The sequence below is a fragment of the Oncorhynchus gorbuscha genome, linkage group LG09, assembly GCF_021184085.1.
Source record: "Oncorhynchus gorbuscha isolate QuinsamMale2020 ecotype Even-year linkage group LG09, OgorEven_v1.0, whole genome shotgun sequence".
Lineage (NCBI taxonomy): Eukaryota > Metazoa > Chordata > Actinopteri > Salmoniformes > Salmonidae > Oncorhynchus > Oncorhynchus gorbuscha.
The window spans coordinates 53,418,764-53,435,050 of NC_060181.1; positions in this window are offsets into that span (position 1 = coordinate 53,418,764).

Below are 16,287 nucleotides of genomic sequence, written 5' to 3' on the forward strand. Positions count from 1 at the left end.
AGATGGGTGGGGCTAAAGCTTAAGAGGGTGTGAATGATGCTGAATGGGTGTAGACAAAGAGGGCTATCCAGTAGTAGTACCAAAACGTTCAAAGACCATTTTACAAGTTTATCAACTTTAAAAGCAGAATTACTTTCCCATTGTTCCTCAACTGTAGTGTATGATGAGTGTATGAGTCTCTACTTTTATCCAATGTAAAAACACACCTTCAAATTTAGCTAAATAAGACCGATTTGAGCCGGTTGGTCACATTTTAACATGACTCATTTTTTTTACACGCAAAAAGAATGTTGATTAATAATATATATGTCTACCTCAAATGAAGGGGATGATGACACAGTAGTTGCGAGATGGAGGATATCTGATTTCAATGGTGCTAAACTCGAGGCTCAGTCACTACATTCAGGATAAATTAAGCTAGCCATGAGTTAGCCTGCCACAGAGTAGGTTAGTTCTGAAGGATGTGAGCGTACCAAGTAATTAGGCGTCACTCTAAAGCGGGAAGGTGGAATAAACGAGTCAGGAGTAGGTTTTTCTGATTGAACACAGTTCTCTATTGAGGGTATTTTGTCAACAAAAACATTAACATAATCAATGAAAAATCTTCCAAGGAAAAAACACACATCTTCTTCTCCAGATGAAACAAGAACACAATAGGATAATCTTTAAACTACAACAAACATAAATCACGGGTTTGTCACCGTCTTCGTGGTTCTTTCAGCACAGCTTCTCTCTCTCAGTGGCCATCTTCCAGAGCTACCACATCTTGTCCTTCAACTCGCACCGGAATCTCTGAGGCTGGGGCTATCTCTGCTAACCAACAGTGTTGATCCTGCCCCCTCAAAACGGGATGTGTGGGGGTAGGCAGTGACGACTCTGTGACCATGGGCTCATCCTTGCTAGGACATTGTGGGGCATAATGGTTGGGAGACTGACACTTATAACACCGACCCGGCTGTGTGGTGGCTGACTTCTCCCACCTCCGGGGGGGGCTTGGACGTTTCGGTGGCGGGTGCGCCGGGGTGAGTCGTGGTACGGGATTGGAAGACTCCTTCCGTTCCTCCTTGTCACTTTTTAACAGCTCCCATGTAGACCGATATGTTTCCACCGCCTGGGCTATGTCGTTGGCTGACAACGGGTTGGCTTGCCCCACAACCCTTTTTAAGTCACTGGGTAATTCTCTCAATATCTTGTCCACTACGAGAGTCTCTATCACATGTCCTACTCCTTTTCCAGGTTCTAGCCACTGTTTCGTCAGTCGTATTAAGGCGAATATCTGGGCACGGACGGGTTGATCAGCTGTATAGGTCCATTGATGGAACTTTACAGCCCTATCTCTGGCAGTCAGCTGGTACCGGGACAGGATCTCGGTTTTTAGTCGCCCATAGTCCGCAGCTTCGCGGGAATCCAGGTCAAAATAGGCTTCCTGAGCCACCCCGGTCAAAAGAGGAGCTAATGCGCTAGCCCATTCTGTGGGCGGCCACTCTTCCAAGGTGGCCGTCCTTTCGAAGGTCATGAGGAAGGCCTCAATATCATCCTCCTTGGAGAGACGAGGTAAGATGGCGTGAGCAGCCGCTCTTGGCCTAACTCTAGGTTCTTCTCGTCGACTCAGCTGTTGTTGCAGGAGTTCTATGGTTGTCTGCTGTGCCGTGATCAATTGTTGTAGTAGGGCGTTATCCATCGTTCTTGAATGGTTCCTCCGGGTCTTCTGGAAGAATATTAATTTACTCACTTATCCTTGTGTCACTCGTCCACCTAATGCCCGCATCCTCCACCAATGTGAGCGTACCAAGTAATTAGGCGTCACTCTAAAGCGGGAAGGTGGAATAAACGAGTCAGGAGTAGGTTTTTCTGATTGAACACGGTTCTCTATTGAGGGTATTTTGTCAACAAAAACATTAACATAATCAATGAAAAATCTTCCAAGGAAAAAACACACATCTTCTTCTCCAGATGAAACAAGAACACAATCTTTAAACTACAACAAACATAAATCACGGGTTTGTCACCGTCTTCGTGGTTCTTTCAGCACAGCTTCTCTCTCGGTGGCCATCTTCCAGAGATAGTTTTTCTCTCTCTCTGCTGGTTCCATTCTCTCTTTTATAGGGGAAGGAGAGTATCTCATTAGTACCATCAGCTGTGCTTAATTGACTCTGGTTACCTTGTCTCCCATGCTTTGTTGGGCTACTATCCATGAGCCCAGCCTGCCCTCTAGTGGTCCTTCCACAAGGATTTGTTGCCATAGAAATTTACCTGACTAAAAGGTGCTTACCTTTTCACTTTTATGGTACCGGTTGACCAAAGTTATCTTGCTAACTCCTGACGAAGCCCTCTCGGTTACCATCTCCTCTTTCTCACCACTACAGCACTGTGCTCCTAGTTCACCCTCACAAGCGGAACGCTGTGTCTGTGAATGCATCCACACACACACACACACACGCACACACGTTACATTATGGTAGTCCATCGTATGCAATGATGACTTCCACCTTTGAGTTAGCGGTGACTTCTTTGGTGATTGTTGAGTCCAATCCGAGATCCACAGATTTTATTGCAGGTGGGGCATGAGCAATAGGTGTTAGCGTGGGGCAGGCACGATTGTATGTCTCCTGAGCTGTTTTTGCTGTTTCTTTGTGCTCCTCTCCTCCTCCCACCGATGTACACCGCCCTGGTAGAGCTACCGCCAGGTGGAACGGTTGACAGCAGCGTCCTCCAGGTCTGTGGGTTTGATGTTGCACTTCTACAGCAACGTTTTCAGATGGTCCTTGCAGCGTTTGTCACGACTCTCTCTCCTGGGTGAGGATCAAAAGGATCCATCAGCTAGGCCAATGGCTGACAGATAGCCAAACTCTCTATCTCCTGGGGGAGTTGGCCCGGTTTTATGACTCATCAACTGGATCGTAAATACCTGGCAGAAACTCTCGTTTGGCTCTGCAGTATTGAGAATGGAATGTCTGAGTGTTACAGAGAGACTTGCTAAAAACTTTAACATGAAAAGATTGGACATTGAAATATTAGTTTTGAAATCCAAACATTTGGAATGGTTGGTGGGGATCCAAACAATACACCTGTCAAAAGTTTATTATTTTGTGATATCATTAAGGATGGTATAACTAAATAACATTGTAACTTTAAGAGCTTCACAATGTATAGATCAGATAATCATTTATTTTATACAACATTTAGATGATCTACGTATAAGAATACTGGAACATTCACAGCTGTTTAAGTACTGGTAGTCTTGGAAACACAACCGAAGACGAGAGGGGAAAAATATATCTCTTTCACCACTATAGGTACCTTTGAAGGATCCATTCTAACATCTGGAGTATCTAGTCTAACGATCACTCTGAGACAAAGAAGCCTACTACAACTACAAAGGACATTGTGACCTCTTTTGGACAACCAGAGACTTACACAACCAGAGTCTCGCATCCCTCGATAACACCCATAGAACATTGAGTTCATCAGGGAGACGACAGAGAAAGACAACTACGCATAAACAAGTGTTGTGTTTATTTTCTGAATGAGTGGTCTTTCATGTGCAAATGATCTATTCCCATGACCATAGCTTACACATATACATGTACGTACGATAAGTCCACTCTATTTGTCTCTCCCATTCTTTACTTTTCCCCACCCTCTTTTCATTGTGTAACAAGCCATCATATTGGCTTAGCACACTAGGGATTTTTCATATGCATTATGTTAGTAATCGATAATCTATACTGGGTATGTGTATGTATTTCTGTGTGATTATTTAATTAGTTACTAAATAAATAATTAAGCCAATATCGCTTATTCATCACTTAGACTAGGGTTCATGCAGATTTACAAGGTCAACGACGTTCAGAATGAGACTGATATGAGGAAATTATTAATTGATGACTGGTATGATATCGATTAATTCTGATATATTCTTGAGTTAATTCGGGAAAAGGTAACTCATTAAACAAAATTTTCCCATGGTGCCCCAGATTCCTAATGAGCTAATTCTTACATGATTAATTTAAATCGGGTTAAAATTAAATGTAGGAGGTAACTATTTGATGAATAGCAGTCATCACATTAATGGTAGTCACATCATAACACCTTCATCTGCCCCCCTGCAGACCACCGGCCAAGGTGTAGATGGCCATGCAGGATCTTCCGCAGCAAGTGGTCCTGATACATTCTAATGACATGCCCAAGCCAGCGCCATTGGTGTTGGGTGACCATGTCCTCCATACTCTTGCAGTTGGTCTTAGCAAGTGTTTCTGTATGGGTCACACGGTCGTACCAGGTGATTCCCAGGATGTGCTGCAGGATTCTTATGTGTAATCGCTTGTGCTGGTTGTTGTGGCGACTGTAAGTGACCCAGGCTTCACAGCTGTATGGTGATGCAGACTTTGGTGTGGAGGTGGAGATCACTGTTTTGCAAGACAATGCGTCTTTTTCCCGAAGGCAGCAGATGCTTGCTTGAGCCAGCTATTAATTTTGAGGTCAATGCTGCAGTCTTCCGAGAGGATGCTGCCAAGTTATTTGAATAATTGGACTATTGCCAGTGATTTGTGTTAAATGGTGAAGACAAGCATGGAGGGTGGAAGGCTGGATCTCCATTGGCAGGCCACCTCTGTCTTGGTGGTGTTGATAGACAGTCTCATCCTGCTAAGATCGTCTTGAGTGTGGGCCACAAGAGCACAGTCAACCGCACACTGCAGCTCAAGAACACGCTCCCTCGAAACCTTGGTGGTTGCTTGGAACCTCCTGATGTTGTATAGGTTTCCATCCAGCCTGAAGTCCACCACAACCCCACTGCTGTCCTCAAACTCCTTATGGAGAAGCTGTGTGACACATAGGAGGGAGATGTTAAAGAGTACATGTGCCAGCACATACCCCTGCCTCACACCGATGCTTACTCCAAACGACACTGACTCCTGCCCTCATATGGCCACCCGTGCCATCATGCCATCATGGAACTGGCAAAGGATGTTGACAGACAAATTTGAGTATAATACACCATAGTAGTTCCCCGCTCACAGTGTGGAAGGCCTTGGAGAAGTTGACAAAGGCCATGAAAAGGTCCTGATGTTGTTCACGGCTCTTCTCCTGTTCTTTCTGAAGCTGCATTGAGACTCTAGCAGCAGCTCCTCTGGGGTGTTGTTAGCCAGCCTGTGTAGGGCCTTTCCGGCAACAGCCAGAAGGGATGTCCCCCTGCTGTTTCCACAGATGGACTTGTCACCCTTGCTCTTATAGATGGTGACAATGTTTGCATCCTGCCACTGTTTGGGGACGATCTCTTGGTCCCAAACCTCTGTGATGTACTGGTGGAGCGATCTGGCGCAGGATTAACCTCTCTTCTTAAGTAGCTCTTCCGGGATGCTGTCAGTGCCACGAGTCTTGTTGTTCTTGAGGGAATGGATAGCTGATAACACCCCTTGGAAGGTTGTCAAATGGTTGAGGTCTTGAATGGGTGGACGGTCATGCAGTTCTTACAGAATGGAGTGGTCTGTAGGAGAGCGCTGATTGAGTAGTGCTTCAAAGTGGTCAGCCTAGCAGGATCTGGTTTTGGTCCTTCAAGAGAGTCAGACCATCAGCTGTTTTCAGGGGGGTGATGGAGCGACTTCTAGGGCCAAAGATAGTTTTAGCTAAGTTGTAGAAATTGAGCATGTTGTCTTTGTCTGCATAAATTTCCTTGCGTGATGCACACCATTGCTGGCGGAGAGTAGTAGATATGGGGCTGTTGAGAGTAGCCCTGTGTGCTTTATGCATATAGTCCAGTAAGGTTGTGATGGTGTCTGAGTTCTCATCGAACCAGTCCTGATGTTTCCTACCTCTGTAGCCAATGGAGTGGGCCGCTGCCTGATAAATCACTGAGTTGATAGATGCCCACTTCCGGTCAATAAGATCCTCTGCACTCAGAATAGCCTCAATCTCCCTGAGCCTTTTAGCGAGAGAGCGATGGAACTCGTCCCTTACTGCAGCATTCTCAAGCCGGGCACAGTGTTCTGCAGGCGTTAGGGGGGACTAGTTTAGCCAGTATCATACGGTGATATATATGTCCAGCATTCTGCACCCCTCATGGCACGTTTCAGCGGGACGGAATTAGTGTCAATGGCAAATCTATTCCATTTTATATTTGTTGTTCTGCTGGAACAAGGTGTTAGTAACGATGAGATCATGCTCGGGACATAGAGTTAGCAGTCTCATGTCATTCTCATTGACCTGGCCTACACCATGCCTACTCAGCACTCCGCTCCATATCCTTATGTACACACACACACACACACACACACACACACACACACACACACACACACACACACACACACACACACACACACACACACACACACACACACACACACACACACACACACACACACACACACACACACACACACACACACACACACACACACACACACACACACACACAGATACATAACACTATCTACAAACAATTACCAAACCAGTCAATAATAATAATAATAATTAGGAAATGATGATTCATCATAATGAGATGGTATATGAGTACTGAACGACTCCAAATATTTAGCATCACTGAAATAAGGTTGTACTGTAGCATGAGGTCATGAAGATAGATAGAGACATGCTCACCTCTATTGTGGCTTGCTGTAACTCTTTCTACCCTTGTTTGCTTTTGTTTTCTGGTGCCCACTCCTGAAAGACAGGTTTCATTAGACTCCATTGAACAACAAGGCAGACCAGTCCAGTATATTACCCTCCAACAGTCTCTAATAATTGTCTCATTGTTGGACCATACACTACTGTTATACAGTGGCAAGAAAAATGATGTGAACCCTTTGGATATACCTGGATTTCGAAATAAATTGGTCATAGAATTTTATCTGATCTTCATCTAGGTCACAACAATAGACAAACCCAGTCTGCTTAAACTAATAATACACAAATAATTATACGTGTTCATGTCTTTATTGAACACACCGTGTAAACATTAACAGTGCAGGGTGGGAAAAGTATGTGAACCCTTGGATTCAATAACTGGTTGACCCTCCTTTGGCAACAATAACCTCAACTAAACATGTACTGTAGTTGCGGATCAGACCTGCACAACGGTCAGGAGGAATTTTGGAACATTCCTCTTTACAAAACTGTTTCAGTTTAGCAATATTCTTGGTATGTCTGCTCTCGAGGTCATCCCATAGCATTTCAATCGGGTTGAGGTCAGGACTCTGACTGGGCCACTACAGAAGGCGTATTTTCTTCTGTTGAAGCCATTCTGTTGTTGATTTACTTCTGTCTTTTGGGTCGTTATCCTTTTGCATCACCCAACTTCTGTTGAGCTTCAATTGGCGGACAGATAGCCTAACATTCTCCTGCAAAATGTCTTAATAAACATGGGAATTCATTTTTCCGTCGATGATAGCAAGATTTCCAGGCCCTCCACTATACATTACAGATGGGATGAGGTTTTGATGTTGGTGTACTGTGCCTTTTTTTCTCCACACATAGTGTTGTGTGTTCCTTCCAAACAACTCAACTGTAGTTTCATCTGTCCACAGAATATTTTGCCAATAGCGCTGTGGAACATCCAGATGCACTCTTGCAAACTTCAGACATGCAGTTTTTTGGGGGGACAGCAGTGGCTTCTTCCGTGGTGTCCTCCCATGAACACCATTCTTGTTTAGTGGTTTACGTATCGTAGCTCGTCATCAGAGATGTTAGCACGTTCCAGAGATTTTTGTAAGTCTTTAGCTGACACTCCTAGTCATTAGTCATTAAAACCTAGGGGTTTGTCATTAGCTTTCACTTTCCCCAACCTACACGGTAAATGTTTAAATTATGTATTCAATATGGACAAGAAAAATACAATAATTTGTGTTATTAGTTTTAAGCACACAATGTTTGTGTATTGTTTTGACTGAAGATCAGATCAAATTTGATGACTAATTTATGCAGAAATCCAGGTAAATCCAAAGGGTTCACATACTTTTTCTTGCCACTGTACACTGAGTGTACCAAACATCCATGACATAGAATGACCATGTGAATCCAGGTGAAAGCTATGATCCCTTATTGATGTCACCTGTTAAATCCACTCCAATTCATTCAATCCACTCCAATCCACTCCAGTGTAGATGAAGAGGATGAGACAGGATTGGTGTTCCCCTTGCAGGATGGTTGAGCTAACATATGGTAATGTGATTAGCATGAGGTTGTAAGTAACAAGACTATTTCGCAGGACATAGACATATCTGACATGGGCAGAAAGCTTAAATTCTGCACTGTCCAATTTACCGTAGCTATTACAGTGAAAGAACACCATGCTATTGTTTGAGGAGAGTGCACAGTTATGAACTTGAAGATGGATTAATAAACCAATTAGGCACATTTGGGCAGTCTTGAAACAACATTTTGAACAGAAATGCAATTGTTCATTGAATCAATCTAAACCTTTGCACATACACTGCTGCCATCTAGTGGCCAAAGTCGAAATTGAGCCTAACCTGGAATATAACATTTTGGCCATTCTCTTGCATTTCAGAGATTACGGAAAAAACAAACACACATTTTGCTTTGTATTATCTTTTACCAGATCTAATATGTTATATGTTATATAACATTTCCACAAATTTGTACGTTTTTCCTTTCAAATTGTACAAAGAATATGCATATCCTTGCTTCAGGTCCTGAGCTACAGGCAGTTAGATTTGGGTATGTCATTTTAGGCGAATTCCTATCCAAAGAAGGATTTTTAAGCCTTGAAGCAATTATTTATTTATTTTATTTAATTTCAACTTTATTTAACCAGGTAGGCCAGTTGAGAACACGTTCTCATTTACAACTGCGACATGGCCAAGATAAAGCAAAGCAGTGCTACAAAAACAACAACACAGAGTTACATAAACAAACGTACAGTCAATAACACAAAAGAAAAGACAAATAGAAGAATCTATGTGCAGTGTGTGCCAATGTAGAAGAGTAGGGAGGTAGGCAATAAATAGGCCATGGAGGAGAAAATAATTGCAATTTTGCATTGATACTGGAGTGACAGATGAGGATGTGCAAGTAGAGATACTGGGGTGCAAAAGAACAAGAGGGTAAGTAATAATATGGGGATGAGGTAGTTGGGTGTGCTATTTACAGATTGGCTGTGTACAGGTAAAATGATCGGTAAGCTGCTCTGACAACTGATGCTTAACGTTGGAGAGGGAGATATAAGACTTCAGCTTTAGAGATTTTTGCAATTCGTTCCAGTTATTGGCAGCAGAGAACTGGAAGGAAAGGCTGCCAAAGAAAGGCTTTGGGGGTGACCAGTGCAATATACCTGCTGGAGCGCGTGTTAAGGGTGGGTGTTGCTATGGTGACCAGTGACTTGAGAAAAGGCGGGGCTTTACCTAGCAAAGACTTATAGATGACCTGGAGTCAGTGGGTTTAGTGAGGGCCAACCAACGAGAGGGCCAGCCAACAAGAGCATACAGGTCGCAGTGGTGGGTAGTATATGGGGCGTTGGTGACAAAACGGATGGCACTGTGATAGACTGCATCCAGTTTGCTCAGTAGAGTGGTGGGGGCTATTTTGTAAATGACATTATACAAGGGTATGTTTGGCAGCATGAGTGAAGGAGGCTTTGTTTGCGAAATAGGAAGCCGTTTCTAGATTTGATTTTGGGTTGGAGATGCTTAATGTGAGTCTGGAAAGAGAGTTTACAGTCTAACCAGATACCTAGGTATTTGTAGTTGTCTACATATTCTAGGTCTGAACCGTCCAGAGTAGTGATGCTAGCCGGGCGGGAGGGTGCGAGCAGTAATCGGTTGAAGAGCATGCACTTAGTTTTACTAGCATTTAAAAGCAGTTGGAGGCCACAGAAGGAGTGTTGTATGGCGTTGAAGCTCGTTTGGAGGTTTGTTAGCACAGTGACCAAACAAGGGCGTCGTCTGCGTAGAGGTGGATCAGAGAATCACCAGCAGCAAGAGCTACATCATTGATATATACATATTTAATTTTACTAGGCAAGTCAGTTAAGAACAAATTATTATTTTCAATGACAGCCTAGGAACAGTGGGTTAACTGCCTGTTCAGGGGCAAAACAACAGATCTGTACCCTGTCAGCTCAGGGATTTGAACTTGCAACCTTTCGGTTCCTAGTCCAACTCTCTAACCACTAGGCCACCCTGCTGCACATAGAGACTGCAAGAGGTCCGGACAACAGGCCCTCCGATTTGACACACTGAACTCAATCTGATAAGTAGTTGGTGAACCAGGCAAGGCAGTCATTTGAGAAGCCAAGGCCATTGAGTCTGCTGATAAGAATGCAGTGATTGACAGAGTCGAAAGCCTTTGCCAGGTCGATGAAGACAGCTGCCAGTACTGTCTTTTATTGAATGTGTATGTGTGCCATTTAGAGGGTGAATGGGCAAGACAAAATATTTAAATGCCTTTGTTTGGGGTATGGTAGTAGGTACCAGGCGCGCCGGTTTGAGTGTGTCAAGACCTGCAACTCTGCTGGGTTTTTCACGATCAACAGTTTCCCATGTGTATCAAGAATGGTCCACCACCCAAAGGACATCCAGCCAACTTGACACAACTGTGGGAAGCATTGGTGTCAGCATGGGCCAGCATCCCTGGGGATTGCTTTTGACACCTTGTCGTCCTTGCCTGGAGAATTGAGGTTGTTCTGAGGGCAAAAGGGAGTGCAACAGAATGGCAAAAGAAGGTGTTCCTAATGTTTTCTACACTGAGTGTATTTACTGAACTTTTACTGTAAATGTATAGCCTATTGCGGTTTTTATATAAATTTTGTCTCTGTAGACCCCAATATAATGCTAGAATGCTGCTGTAGATTACTGAGAATTTTCAAGATAAAACAAATTTTCTCACACATTTCAAACAAACAGACATAGCTCAAAAACAAAGAACAAATGCCAAGTTAACTTAACATAAGTTAACATTAAAAAGCACAACCTCTTCTTTAATATGATACCACATTCATGTCAATAGGAATAACATAAATGTTGTCTTCCAGTGTGTGAATACACTCACTATCAAAAAGTAATTAACACAACAGAAAACTCTAGAGTAATTAAATTGTAGTAAATTTGAATAAATTACTCACTCATTATACTTGTAAATAATATTTACATATAAATAAATACATTTATACAATGTGACCAGAGGACAATATCCAGAAAGTATTTCAAAACCCACAGAAAGTAGGTTATTTGATTGACAACGATTCTTACTTCTGTAACAACGTAAAAATGCAAACAACTATTTAGGTAACCTCTCTCAATTAGATTTAGCACAGGCCAGGCCTTACACACAATGTACAAATAGTAGCCTACACTGACAATAATTCAGTGAATGCATCAAGTATTAGATAGAGACAGATAAAGAGAGAAGATACAAAATACAACAACTGTTCAGAGACAATAAAATGTTTGTAGGACAAATTCATATTTCACACAGTCACTTTAGAGTTTGCATTTAGTCTACAGCATGTCATGGAACTTCTGGAAGCACAGCCCCATCCTGCAAAGTGCCACAGAACACGTAGAGCACCCAAAGGAGTTTTCTACACATCTCCCACTCTTTGCCCTGCGTCCACTCCGGATGCAACACCACACAATTTAGTTACTCGGTCCACACACCCTGGTGCCACACTCCCCTTCCTGCCACTGTAGCCATATCACAATGTGAATGCACAAGCTGAATTTTGAATTCCTTCAGGGACCAGCGCCTGCGGTTTCTGGGAAGGGGCCTTTGCAGGGTCCCCCATACAATGTACGCATTGATGAATGTTGAGCATCCCCCAAAACACATACCATTTTCTGCCTGAGCGTCCAACATTGTAATAGCTCCTCAATTGGGCAAGATGGTCAACCCCTCCAATTTTCTTCTTGTAATCTATTACAAGCTCTGGAACAGATAAATTCCTACCACTTACAAAAACAACTCCAAAACCCTTGCCACTTTCACTTTAGGCCCAGGCTGTGTGGTACAAGGGTGAATGGTGGGACTTGGTGCAGACATACTTGGGTGTGCTCTTCCTCCGCCTCCTCCTCTCCCTTTGCTTATTACTCTCCCTTCTCCTCCTCTCCCTGTTACTCTCCTCTCCACCTCCAGTCATCCCTCCTTCACTCTCCTCTTCTTCTCTCCCTCCACTCTCCCCTCACTCCACTCCTCCCTCCTTGCTCCAAATCTCTCTCATCTAATCACCATAACTCATCTTCCTCCCTTCCTTTTTCTGCTGAGCTCTGACTCTCAACATCACTTCCCTCACTTTCACCGAGGAATAGAGGGAGAGGAGCAACAAATAGGATACAACTGCGGTCAGGAACATAATCTCCCTCTCACACTCTTTCTCTTCCTTCCTCTCTTTTTCTCAACCATACACATACTCTCTTCCTAATAATAAATAGTGTGATACAGTAACACACCTCCCATTCCACACACTCTCTCTCCAACCCACTCTTGCTTTATTGCCTGACAGACTAACTACAGAGTTCACTAATGTTAAATTATTAAATTAAATTATGGGAATTCATTTGATATAAACAAATGTGACTCACCACCTGGATTTGGTCATTTGTAGCTAAATTTGATTTTTTTAAATGATTATTATTAGTAAAAAGTACAAAATGGTATATCATACACTGCATTTTTGAGGAACAATGGGAAAATAATTCTGCTGTGAAAGTTGATTAACTTTTGAGAAAAGGGCCTTGGAGTGTTTTGTACATTAGAGTATCTAGTTTGAGAAAGACACCTCACAAGTCCTCAACTTGCAGCTTCATTAAATAGTACCCGCAAAACAACAGTCTCAACGTCAACAATGAAGAGGCGACACCGGGATGCTGGCCTTCTAGGCACAGTTCCTCTGTCCAGTGTCTGTGTTCTTTTGCCCATGTAAATATTTTCTTATATTGGCCAGTCTGAGATATGGCTTTTTCAGAGGAATTCTGCCAAGAAGGCCAGCATCCCGGAGTCGCCTCTTCACTGTTGACTTTGAAACTGGTGTTTTGCCGGTACTATTTAATGAACCTGACAGTTGAGGACATGTGACGCGTCTGTTTCTCAAACTACACACTAATGTACCTGTCCTCTTGCTCAGTTGTGCACCAGGGCCTCCCACTCATTGTTCTATTCTGGTTAGAGCCGGTTTGTGCTGTTCTGTGAATGGATTAGTACACAGCGTTGTACCAGATCGTCAGTTGCTTAGCAATTTCTCGCACAGAATAGCCTTCATTTCTCAGAACAAGAGTAGACTGACGAGTTTCAGAAGAAAGGGCTTTGTTTCTGGCCATTTTGAGCCTGTAATCGAACCCACAAATGCTGATGCTCTAGATACTCAACTAGTCTAAAGAAGGCCAGTTGTATTGCTTCTTTAATCAGGACAACAGTTTTCAGCTGTGCAAACATAATTGCAAACGGGTTTTATAATGATCGATTAGCCTTTTAAAATAATACACTTGGATTAGCTAACACAATGTGCCATTGGAACACAGGAGTGATGGGTGTTGATAATGGGCCTCTGTACGCCTATGTAGATATTCCATAAAACATCTCCCGTCTCCAGCTACAATAGTCATTTACAACATTAACCATGTCTACACTGTATTTCGGATCAATTTGATGTTATTTTAAATGTACAAAAAATGCATTTTCCTTCAAAAACAAGGACATTTCTAAGTGACCCCAAACTTTTTAATAGTAGTGTATATACACACATCTTTTTTGGTGTATATCTACCTATCCATCTCAGTTGAAGGCAGAAGTTTACATACACCTTAGCCAAATACATTTAAACTCAGTTTTCCACAATTCCTGACATTTAATCCTAGTAAAAATTCCCTGTCTTAGGTCAGTTAGGATCACCACTTTATTTTAAGAATGTGAAATGTCAGAATAATAGTAGAGAGAATGATTTATTTCAGCTTTTCTTTCTTTCATCACATACACTCAGTTAGTATTTGGTAGCATTGCCTTTAAATTGTTTAACTTGGGTCAAACGTTTTGGGTAGCCTTCCACAAGCTTCCCATAATAAGTTGGGTGAATTTTGGCCAATTCCTTCAAACAGAGCTGGTGTAACTGAGTCAGGTTTGTAGGCATCCTTGCTCGCACACACTTTTTCAGTTCTGCCCACAAAAAAAAACTAAATACTGCATAGTTTCCTAGGAAGTTAGAATGTGTACATATCTTTATGTACATATTCTTTATCCCTTTACACTTGTGTACTTAAGGTAGTAGTTTTGGAATTGTTAGGTTAGATTACTCGTTGGTTATTACTGCATTGTCGGAACTAGATGCACAAGCACTTCGCAACACTCGCATTAACATCTGCTAACCATGTGTATGTGACAAATACATTTGATTTGATATATGAATGAGTGATGAGTGATGGGTTATTGTCACAACTCCGACCGAAGGTGGCTCCCCTTCCCATTCGGGTGGCGCTCGGCTGTCGTCGTCGGCCTACTAGCTGCCACTGATTCTTTCCACCCCCTCCTTATGTGTTTATTGGTTACACCTGTTTTGAGTTTGTTGTAATTAGTTGGGCTTTGTTAGTCAGCCGGCCCGCCCGTTTCTTTGTGCGGGATTAATTATTGTAACCTTTGTGTTTGGTGTAGACGAATGTGTTGGTTTATGTTCGTGGAGTTTGCTGGACAGTTTCCGTCCTCATGTCTGGGGCATTTGTTTTGAGCACCCAGTGTTTCGTGGGGTGGCCGTTGTTCACCGTGTGTGCATTAAAAGAGCACTATATTGAACTCTCTGTTTCCTGCACCTGACTTCCCACTTTGAGTATCTATCCATAGGACCACTTTAAGCTGTACAGTCCACAGAGCTGGGCTTTATGGAAAAGTGGCCAGAAAAAAAGAAGAAGGTACTCTGGTCAGAGACTAAAATTGAGCTTTTTGGCCATCAAGGAAAACATATGTCTGGTACAAACCCATCAACTCTCATCAGCCCGGACTGGGAAACTTATCAGAACTGAAGGAATGCTGGATGGGGCTAAATACAGGGAAATTATTGAGGGAAACCGGTTTCAGTCTTCCAGAGATTTGAATCTGGAACGGAGGTTCACCTTCCAGTAGGACAATGACCCTAAGCATACTGCTAAAGCAACAGTCGAGTGGTTGAAGGGGAAACATTTAAATGTCTTGGAATGGCCTAGTCAAAGCCCAGACCTCAATCCAATTGAGAATCTGTGGAATGACTTATATTGCTGTACACCAGCAGAACCCATCCAACTTGAAGGAGCTGGAGCAGTTTTGCCTTGAAGAATGGGCAACAATCCCAGTGTCTAGATGTGCCAAGCTTATAGAGACATACCCCAAGAGACTTGCAGCTGTAATTGCTGCGAAAGGTGGCCCTACAAAGTATTTACTTTGGGGAGGTGAATGGTTATGCACGATCAAGTTTTCTGTTTTTTTGTTGTCTTATTTCTTGTTTGTTTCCCCCCAGAAAATATTTTGCATCTTCAAAGTGGTAGACATGTTGTGTAAATTAAATTATACAAAGCCAGGTTGTAAGAAAACAAAGCAGGAAAAATGCCAAGGGGGTGAATACTTTCGCAAGCCACTGTATCCATTGATTATTGAAGAATATAAGCCATAGATGCTTCATGAGCTTAGGTCAACTGTCATACCCAATCAGTACCCAAAATATGAGCTTGTTTTACACCTTTGTTGGTAAATAATGTAAATGTAAACAAACATTATAGTTTTATATATGCTTTTAGGCTATCATCTTGATTTCATGCATGGTCAGTCCCTGTATCCATAGCTCTGTCCATGGGTTTGAGAGTGATTACATTTCTCTAGCCACATCCCTCAGCTATTTACAAAAGCAGTTGCCACGTTGTTATTGTTAGAACTGCAGATTGCCCCTTTAATGAAGCCTAAATTAGCATTATTATTAAGTGTTATGGTTTACATGGAGACTTTAGCCTGTCACCTTTAAAAAAAAACATTTTGCCCTTCCACCATATATATTTCAAAATATTGCTTTTCTGGATGGGATTGCTGGCTATATACCATTAGCTACATTGCAGGCAGAGCCCACAGTGGATGGGATATTAACCTAAACCACGTCAACGAATTATAAAATATCACACACATTCTTGCAGGATGGGTCTATCCCAGGTTTTCCCAAACTCATTTTGGTTTTGCCTTAGTACTACACAGTTAATTCAAATACTCAACTAATCATCAAGCTTTGATATTTTAAATCAGCTGTGTAGTGTTAGGCAATAACCAAGAGGTGCACCGTTTGGGGTCCCGAGGACCGAGTTTGGGAAACGCTGGTCTGTCCCTTTTAAG